This window comes from Silene latifolia, chromosome 4 (genome assembly GCF_048544455.1).
Source record: "Silene latifolia isolate original U9 population chromosome 4, ASM4854445v1, whole genome shotgun sequence".
In the NCBI taxonomy this organism is placed as follows: Eukaryota; Viridiplantae; Streptophyta; class Magnoliopsida; order Caryophyllales; family Caryophyllaceae; genus Silene; species Silene latifolia.
In genome coordinates, this window is record NC_133529.1 from 51,787,012 (window position 1) to 51,798,170 (window position 11,159).

Sequence of the window (11,159 nt, forward strand, 5' to 3'; positions counted from 1 at the left end):
ATTTTAGATTTGGAGATTAATTTGTTGAAGTATGGAGATGCTCTTTGTGAATTAGATCTTGCTTTTGAATCGTTTTGAAACCTTAGAATTTGGGGGTTTTTGTTTTTGTGGGGTGAATGAGTGCTTGAGATATGCTTTGGAGTCATAAGAGAGGGGGTTTTATATTATAAGTGGAAGGAAGAATGAGGTGTCACGAATTGTGTGGTGGGGGAGAATTTACGTCACGAAAATCTGGAATAAAAGACGCAGGGAGACGAGCGGATTCGACATCGGGACGCTCGGATTTCTGGGCATTGGGATGAGCGGATTCCTTACGGGATGCTCGGATTCCTTTCCAGGAAAAATCCCAAATGTTGAAGTAGCCAGGACGAGGGTATGCTAGTCGGGACGAGCGTCTTGCTGTAATAGGACGAGCGGATTATACTGAGGACGCTCTGATTCTCTTCCAGCGAGGAATGCCAGAAATTGTTGCTAATGAGACGAGCGGATTCCCGATGCGACGGGCGTCCAGATCAAGACGAGCGGATTAGCCCTAGAGACGCTCGGATTTTGGATCAGAACAAAACAGCTGCTTGTCAGCTCTCGTAGGACGAGCGGATTCCCAGTCGAACGCTCGGATTCCTTGCTTGGACGGGCGTCTTCATCACGGGACGCTCGGATTTCTTCTGCTTTTCCTTCTCTTCGATAGAAATGTTTCTCCACACGGGAAAACTAGTTCCTTCATTCATCAAAATGATTAGTGACCCTCCCTCACTTACTCTCATGGCAAGAATCATGTTTATGATAAAAATGCAATAAAATTAAAAGTACAAGTAAGAAGGGTTAGTATATTTACAAGTGGTGGTTTAGGGAGGACTCCACCAAACTCTCCTTTTGATGATCTCTTTCAAGGATGAGGAGGCCCGAGGTAGGTGACCTCGACCTCTCCAATGAATGCTCCCTCATAATATGGCTTCAATCTTTGGCCATTGACTTTGAATTTGCTTCCATCTTTCGATTTGATCTCAAAGTCTCCATACTTCCCTACCTCGGTGTGTTGGAGTGTCCCCGACAATAATGCGATCACAATTGTCGATCATGATTATCACATGTTTAAATCTCATTTTTTAGAATACGTAAGGGATGATTCATTATATAGTCAACTGATCAACATTAATCGGTAACGATTGGCTTGCTAGAGTTTGACGTTACTGTCGTGGGACGGGGGTGGTCAGTTGATCCCTTAAGGTCACACCTAAAGGATGATGCCCTAATCTGTAAAGTTGATTAATTGTATGACGATACAAGTTGATCAATTCCTTAAAATTGAACAATTCCATTAGTGAGAGAGAATATTGATATCTTATTGTAATGGGATTAAATAAGATTTATTTTAGTAATAAAAATGCTTTATTACTAAAATTGCTTATTGTTTGAGAAACGATAGAGATAAGAATGAATGGTTAATTATAATTACAAGATGTTGTGAATTATAATTAAATGACCCATTTTATTTATGTGATCAAGTATCACTAGTCAATTTGTTGAATGTAATTTAATTAATTTATAAAATGATATTTATGTGATAAATGTGCATTAAAATTAATTAATAACATGTAACATACTACGTGTGACATATTGTGTGACAAATGATAAATTGACAAAATAAAATGGTAGTCCATTTTATGAATATGGACCGATATAAAGAGGGTTTAGTGGATGGTGGTAGTTTATTTTAATAAGCTAAAATAACACCATCATGACACTACTTACCTAGCCTTACATGCCTAAGGTTTAGATAAGAACAAAAGTTAAAAGGGAAGGACCATATATTGGTCCTCTACCTCCCATAACCGTGACCCTCCTCCACCTTTTAGAGGATTATTTTTCCTCTACTTATTCTCTTTATGCTTGTCCATTCAAAAGATATGCAAAGTTTTCTTCTCTCACATATTCATATTTTTCTTCATCAAAACATGAGATTTTTGATTCAAATTGTTCATAAAAGATTACTAATATTATTAGTATAATATATGAGTGTTTGTAATCAATTTTAAGGTAAACTACTAAACAAATATCTAGCACATATTATTTAGTAGAGATAAGGGATAATCTTGGGTGCAATCAAGAGGAGTGGCTTCTATACTTGAAGTCTTTGGAGGATCATCCTATTACTCATCATAGCTCAAGAACAAGTGAAGGTAGGAGACCTTACTTGTGCCCATAAACCGAAATATTCAATGTAAGGAACCGGTTTTCCTCTACACTTATTTATATGTTTTGCATGCATAAGATCCTTAAGTTTTTATGACTAAAACTTTAAACTAAAATATGTGATATTTAAAATATGATTTCCTACAAGTGGTATCAGAGCATCACGGATGTTGCATGCAAAATCGGGTTAGTTTTTCCGAGTTAATTTAATTAACATATAAAACTTGTTACTTAGGATTTATGAAGATAAATCATGAAATAATTTTGCATGTTAAAAGTTTCTGGTCATAAGTGATTTTTAAGACATTTTGGTTTATTTATGGATTTTATTGTTCATTTTATGTATTATTGGCATTAAAATGTGATTTTTATGAGAAAAATGTCATTTTTGGACGAAAAATAGCTATACTTCGAATTTTTTAGTGGGTTTTGGATATGTTTTCACATATATTATCTACTGATGGCCTGTAAATTTTCATGTTAAAATAAGTTGTTTTGCTCGAAATATGAATTTTTAAAGTTAAAATCGTATTTAAATGGGTAAATAGGTTCATATGAGTTATATTTCGAATCTGGTCATGGAAATTTAGTATGTTGTCACATGCAATTTTACAAGATGTGTGTAAAATATTCGGCTATAATGAAGTCTTTTTGCATGATTTATGAATTTTTGATGAAAAATCACATAAATAGTGACTATAATTAGTAATAATGCTAAAACATACTTCATGACTAAAGGAAAAACGTCACATGTTGCATTTTATCATATATTTCAGATCTAAAAGTGAAAAGTTGTTGAAAATATTTTTTCTCATATTTTTATGTTCATATTTGTTAAAACCAATAAACCGCAACATTGTTTTTCTCGATAAATTTTCGGAATTTTTAACCTAAGTTTTGAACATTATGAGTGTCATGGTATTTTTCCAGAATGTTCATGAGTTTAAATTTCAAATTTTGAAATTTTTTATAATTTAATTTGAAGTTTATAGCATAATTTTGTATTTTGGGGTCCATTTATGAACAATATTAAGAAATCAAGTTTAATTATTGTCAAAATGTTAGTGGAGACTAAGTTTTGAGTCCTAAAATGATTAGGGTAATTAACTTGTACATAAATAATAATTTATGTAATTATTGTGATTTTAATAAGTTAAATTACGCAAATCCTTAAAAACCGATAAATATACGATATTGGCTCTTATAAGGCGATTTAGCATAAAATTTAGCATGTTCATACATATTATAATGCAGCATTTTATTTATGATTGTCATATTTTAATTTTATGTAATTTTTGAATTATGTAATTTTACTTAGTATGGCCTTAGTTTTTAATTGGTATTAACCGAAATGTATTGGAATATCGATTCGGTTGTAATTATTGTGATCTCGTATCACCATTTTGTAATTTAATAGATTTATTTTTATTTTTATTACAAATGTATAATAGGAAGTTATGTAATTCATTTTGTAATTTAATTATTCTGGAGTTCCTTGAAGACGGTGCCATTCGAGAAGGCGGTCTATCAAAGTAAGTGTTACCTCGAGATGCGTGCCAAGACCGAAGTTCAAGGGACCAAAGGAGTTGGTTTCCGAATTTGTAATAGTTTATTAGATTTACTATTTTAAGAAGGCCATACTAGGATTTTATTTTTATGCTTTGCATTTTATTTATATGTTGCATGCATCTCTAAATCGCCATAACTAAACATGCATTTTAAATCGAGTTTATCGACCGTGTCAATTACAATTATCGTAGTTCACCGCTTTAGTTCACTTAAAACGTGATAGATAATAAATTGACATGACCTCTCGCTAAAATAAACAATTGAGACTTAGCCTTACCAAAAAGTAGAAACCATGTAAACCTATTTCGTGAGGGAGTGCGCTCGGCCACACCAGGGTACAAACCTTGCTACGTAGGGGAAGTGGGTGATAAATGTCTATCCACCGAATTCATATTGATAAGGGATGAATCGGCTACACCGTGCCCAAGTTAATGTGGATTTGGATCATGGACACAATTATTCGAAATTTGGGTTGAACTCAACAAAAGTATTCTCGACCATAGCCGGATGTGTTTTGGGCTAAAGATAAATATTAATGTAATTTTATCGACCAAGAGTTCTAAAAGTAGAATCGATTAAAGAGTTAATCCACCGAGTTATATTGATAAAGGATGAATCGGCTACACCGTGCCCAAGTTAATATGAATTTGGATCTTGGAATCATTTATCATAGTTGGGTAGAGGTCACTATGTAAATGTTTTACTTGTTTACAAGTATTATTATAACGATAAATGTTAGTTTTCATCATTCCGTTGTCGCATCGTCGCATCGTTCTATTTCTTCACCACAATTTATATACGATATCATTTCGATTCGAATCTCCATTAAAACATCGTAAGTAAAGACAAATATGAATTTTCTTCTAAAACCTCGTGTTATCCATCGGAAGGATCTCTTATGAAGAGTATAGATGAAAGTTATTCGTGATCAAAAGGGTTCTTGATTTTTGACTAACATATCTACTTACAATGAATTGTTTCTCATGTGCTTAATTGAGTTAAGTACTTTGAAACGTTAAATCATTTTGGTGACTATATTTGTTAGAAATCGTAATTGACCAAAATACCACAACCACTTCAATGAAAGTTTTAAGACTAAACGAATGAATTGAAGAGTAGTCTTCATGAAATTCAATTTTTCTTTTCTAAGCAAAGACTCGTTGAAATGAGTGGGAGCATCCTCTTAACCGTTAAGAAAAGGACGAGGTTCTAAGAAGTAAAACTAGAATGGAATTGATACAAGGTAATGGTAAAAGTTAAGTTATTGAGAATAACGATACTAAACCTATGAATCCCGACCGATAAAGTTTCCATTGTCTTAATTGTTGGACGCTAGAAAGGAAACTACCCCAAATTATTGAAGAATCAACAAGTTAGTTGTGGGACATCTAATGGGACCTTCTTCTTTAAATGTTTATTTGATTGACATAAATTTTGCTAATACTACTTCGTCAATATTAGAAACCGGTGGTGGTTTTCATCATTGTATTTGATACATAGGATGATTAGAATATGACGACTAGTCATTGTGTACTCAATCTAGTTTGTGGGTTTAAAGTTGTACTTAATTGTGACTATTAAGTGCATAAACTCTAAATAAGAATATAAACTTGTTAAGATACAAAAGAGGTTTCACTTTTGTGACCCTATACACCATGATTTGATGTATGGCTAGCCCATTATCAAGGTGATTATATTCTAAACCAAACTAGAATGACATATCATGTAGATGATGTAAGACTCAAATTGGTAACCCAAGATTAAACCTTAAATTCTGCAATGATGAACGCAAAGAGTTATCGAGTACTCTTGGAACCGTTAGATTGTTAATTTTATGGTATATGCGTATCTTGTATTCAAAGCAAGATGTCTCGTGCTTTTTGGTTGAAAAGGAGATCGAGGTTGTAAATCATTGATCCAGAATAGGTTGATTATTTTCTTTTACCAACGATTTAAGTTGACACTAATGTGTTCACTTAATAAGGTAAATAGAGAAATCTTTGAAGAAGTTCAAAGAGTTCCAGGAATCACGATTTAGTCGTGATGGGATAATCAAAGTGAAGACTTTGAGTTACTTTGAGTATCACAAATTAATCTCTCTTAGCACGCATTATAGGATAATGTGTGGTTGGATAAAGAAATCAAACGTTATTCGATATGGTTTGGACTTCAATCAAGTTATTTTGAGTTACTTGATCCTTTTGGGAATTTTATCATTTTGTCTAAATTATTTTTCCACTAAATCTAAAACGAATCATATGAGATATGAAATGGTAGGGTACCATGTTTGTAAGTTTTCAAAAGAAACAAATGCTCATTTTTCCTTACAATAATCACGAGTACAACAGGATTGTGGCTCGTAAAGCTATCTTTCTAGAATACAAGTTTCACTACTAGAATAAGGAGAAAAGGAATCATCAATAAATAACCATGTAAGTATTGAGATGGTTTGTTTTGTATAAAAAACCAGTTTTTAAAGATAGATGATTTCTTAGAAAATATCAAAGAAACCACTCTACTTGAAAAATGGTTCCATATAGAAAAAAAGAAAAAAAAAAAGAAAAAAGAAAAAAGAAAAAAGAAAAATCAAAACAGCTATCAATAATTGACCTAGAGACTTCATTTTCCAAATCCTCGCTACTTCTCCCATACTCCATTTCTCCCAACCCCCTTTTCTCTCACTACTTACTTCTCCGGATCTCCCTCACACCAGGCGCCTCCTCTCCGGCCAACGACCCGTGATACGCCGCCAACACTAGGCCACCTCCACCACACGCGATACGCTATCGTCGACTTTTGTGAGCAGTCACAATGTCCTCAACTCCGTGGTACTGCGAGTTCGCAATTGCAAGGTTTGTTTCCCCTCAAATTTCAATTTTATTTAGGTTATAGGATCCTTTTATTGAATTATATAATTTCTTTTAGACTAATTACTCTTATATTTTTGGTTTATTTCCCTAATTTTAAGTTTCCTGGGTTAATTTTTTTGTTTAGGTAAATTAAAATTATTAATTACTCGAACCCTAACTCAGTAATTAATTTCAGTTTCATTTTCATTTTGGATAATTGGACATTAAGTAATTTGTACTAAGACTGTGTCTAATTTGGATTGGTTTGATTTTATGGGAGAGGAAGAACAGGTTGTGTGTTACTTGATTGGCACTAACCCATATGCCGCTTCAGGCTCAAGGACGTGTTACTTACTCAGCGGCAAGTGTAGGAAGGTAATTCATTTAGCTTTTGCATTTTAGTGAACATCTTAGTTAATGAGGTTCCGAAGGGAGTTTATTAATTGGGAATGTGAATTCATATAGTTTTTGGAATTTAACCATGTTTAGATATTTTAGTTTTAGCATCAGTTACTAGTGATGTTCAACTATTATGTTTTATGCAGGATGATTGATCAACCTAGTTACCCCTACAGTTGAGGTAATTCTATGATTTTGATACACTCGCACCCCTGTGATGTATTTTTGAACAATCGGAAAATGCTATTCAATGTTGGAGTCTTTGGGTAGTCTAAGTATGTAGGTTGGTATTCCCAAAGAACCTTTGTCACTTCAAAACGTCCCTCACATATCTTCTATCTCCTTGACATTGGTCCAACGTAAATATTTGAATCAATGTAGGTAGTATTTTATTTTCATTTTATCGCTCTTAAGGAGTATTGTACAAATAGCAGCGGGAGAAGTTGCTTCTACTTATTTTCTCATCCATAATAACCCAACATGTGATGTAATGAGCGAAGATGAAAAGAGATTAATTGAGGATGCAATTGAGTAGACAATGGGATGGTTAGATTGGAATTATCTATGTGGAAATGTGTCTTTGTTTGAGCAAAAGAAGGCTGACCTTCAGAGTGTTTGTGATCATGTTTTGGGTAAGAAAAATTTGAAGCATAAGTTCCGAGTTAAATGATGTTGATTGAGACAGTTCTTTTTTTTCGTCCTAATTTTGTTTTGTGTTCTAGAGTAACAAGTCATTTGGAACTTGAAAGGCATTCTGTTCTCCTGTTTGTTCTTGCATTTCTATTTGTTTGTGAACAAACTCTTGGGAGAGACCATCTTACTTTTTTAAAGTAACAATTTCCAAAAAATCCTAAATTTTCCTGGTGATATCCAATTACGCTGCGTTATTTATGGTGGTACCGATCACCTTTTTTATCACATCGCTTGTAACTGTTATGATCAAGTTTCGTTTGCTATATTTTTTAACACAGTTTTTCGCACGCTTGTAACTGTTTTGATGTAGCCTCAAATGCATTTTCTCTTCACGCATAGCATATGAATGGTTACGTGTCTCGTGAGCTATGTGATTTATTTTACTTCCAATTTTTTACAAGTTTTACATTTGATGTCGAGTTGCACTCCTTTTCATCTTATTACTACTTTATTACACGCCTTTTTTGGGTTGTTACATCTTCGATTACTACTGCTGCCTTTTTTTTTGTTTTTTCTTGATTTATTGTGTCGTTTTTGAGGTTGCTCGGGTTTCTTGGTGATTTGCCAGTCGAGAATCACATTGAGCGCATGAAATATGTCAACACTTTTGAATCTACGATGCCATGTTTTTACATGTAACAATTTCCAGGTACTATAGTGCGCTTTGGAGGGACACTGATATATTGTACCAGATGACTTATTGGCTTATTGGCTGCTGACTTGGTGTTACTTTGTTAAACATGATTAGTCTAGTAAGTTGAAATTCATCTATTAGTATTGTTTTTCAGTTATGATTTTTTTTTGTCGGTTAGGAAAATGTGGATTTCATTTGTTCTGAGACGCAAGGAAGTAGAGGAGGAAGAAGATGGACCAAAGCTGATCAATGGGAGTTAGATTTTTATTTTTTACGTACTTTTTTAGGAAAATATTGTCATCTTTTTTGTATTTGTCCACCAAATATTACTTGCTTCAAGTGATTGTAAAAAAGAATACACTTTATTTTATATATATGAAATCTTTTTATGGTATGTGTGTTTTGTTGCGTGGAACATGAGTATGCACACAATCGACTTATTGTGGCAATCATATGTAATACTCGTATAACAACAACGCAATAGGTCAGGCGAAAAAATAATAATAAAAAAATCAAAGAGATCATTCTTCTCTAATCCTTGGTTTGGGTAAAGAAACCATTTTTCTCTATTCCATGGTTTTTAATCTTGAGTTAAGAAACCATTTTTTTGACTTTAGTGGTCTCTTTTTTAATGGACAAAGAAACCATTTATCTAGGATGAATGCTTTCTAACTTTTATTCAAAGAAACCATTTTTATTTACATGGTCTCTTACCCTAAGAGACCTTTGAGCTTGAGACCATCTCTATGTTGGTTTCTTAGGTCAATTTGCAATGGTTTCTTTGGCCTTTTTTCTAGTAGTGTTTATCTCTAGAAGACAAAGTGGGAGAAAATTTTCAAGAGCCACAAAGAATGTTATGTCGACTGGTCTTTCTTGGCTACATGAGACGTTTTGTCTAAGACGTTGTTTCTTCAAAACCTAGGAGGTTAAAGTCATCACTTGTTGAAGATGATGAATTAGTGTTACTTTTAGAAAGTAAAGAGCTTGCAACTTACAAAGAAATTGTTTGATTCAAGTTAATTACTTCTGGAAAGTAATGAACATATGACTTACATGAGAGTGTTTAAGTCACAACTCAATACTAGGCTTAGAGCCATGAAAATCCGAAATAAATTCCAAGTGAATTGTTAGATATCAAAGCTTGATTGGTAGCAAAGGGTTTTGCACTAGTTGAAATGCTTAAATCTATTTGGATCTTCTTAGGGATTGTGTTTCATTATGAGATATATAGCGAATGAATCTAAAACCCACTTCTTCAATTAGAAGGAATGTATTCAATACATGTCTTGAGTTTTGTAGATTCTTGACATCCTAAGATAATGTGAAACTTAAGAGAGGGTTTTAAGTAGGACATCAATGAGTTGGAATCAATGTTTTGATCATGTTATAAAACTTTTCTCGCTAGGTCGAGAAGTTGTGTTTAAACATAAATTTTAGTGGGAGTTACGGTAATTTTAATTAGTCTAATATGTGGATGACATATTGATCATTGGGAATGATTTAAGACTTGGAGATATATAATACATCTTTAATATCCAGATTTATGGAGATAAATCCACATGATATTAGCGTCAAATAAGAAGTCTTATGTTGATAAGATTCATGACTAGTTCAATCAAGTTGAACATATTTGATTGATTCCATTTGCTTCCGCTGCCGGATCAATTAAATGAGTAATGATGTATAACACCTCAAATACTTTGAGTATGATGAATTGTTTCAAATCGAATTTAAGTAATAGTTACCTAGTAGCCATATAGATTATCCTTCAGTGCTTGAGGAAGCATTAAGGATGTAAAGTTAAGTGTTTTGATGCAATTCACAAATTTGTGTAAGGGCTTACACTAATGACTGTTGAGATTGTATAAGGTTTCGGACAAAAACCGTATTCGAAACACCTAAAGATGGTTAAGGAACCATTGTGGCTATGTTATTTAAGAAGTGGATTTGCTAGAATTGTTCTAGGCAATAAATAACAATGAGTGATGCTTACAACGAAAATTGAGTACACTTGCAATCATGAGATGTGCAAGAGGATGGATCCCGCACACTGTGAAAACAGTGGGAGCTATTCTAAGGCTAGATAGCTTATGTCTAGATTGGATCTAGACACGTACTCAGAAAGTTTTGTAATGAAAATATATACATTACAAAGGAAAACAAGTATGTAGTAAGGTTGAGTAAGGTACAAGAAGTTGATAAAACCTACTAACCAAAGCCTTCTCATAGGCTTAACATGATGAGTCATGTCATATGTCATTCCAATTGCATTGAGATGAACAACTACATATAAGATGAAAATTGATTATAAAAATATGAAGTAGTAATCAGGTATTGACTATTCATATTAGATAATCACATTTGTCGTTCGAGTTTTTAAATCTAAAAACTCCTTTTATACTTTGTTACATCCAAACGGGTTGTAGAGACAATATTGAAACCCGTTAAAGTGAACTCGGATTAACATGGTATTTCCCATAGTCACTTGTATGAGGTGACGTCTCGAAGTGACTTGAGTGTGATGCGATTGATGACAAGTTCAAGTGCCATAGAGTCATGTGAGATGACTAGTCGATCACATAGGCAGACTGTTGGGAACACTGTGTCGGACAGTGACCGCTTATAGAGTTCTGGCAAATTTATAAAGCCTGGTCGTGGCGAGAGCTACTATAGTATTCTAATGAGTCGATTATTTTGACTAAAGACTGTTCGCCCAAGGTGGCACGGTTTCAGATTAACTTTGATTTATGTTACTACGACCTTCGTAAATGGGGTCAAATGGGCATATTTTGGGTTATGATGGTTGTGGCTAGTCGAAGGGA

The 11,159-nt window shown here is 33.6% G+C and overlaps 1 long non-coding RNA gene across 1 annotated transcript; it reads left to right on the forward strand.

The window, feature by feature from the left end:
- Nucleotides 1–6,372: 6,372 nt before the first annotated feature.
- On the forward strand, nt 6,373–8,731 carry LOC141652234 (uncharacterized). Its single transcript, XR_012547061.1, has 3 exons — nt 6,373–6,614; nt 6,903–6,986; nt 8,516–8,731. It is a non-coding gene; the product is annotated as an uncharacterized LOC141652234 (long non-coding RNA).
- Nucleotides 8,732–11,159: the final 2,428 nt, after the last annotated feature.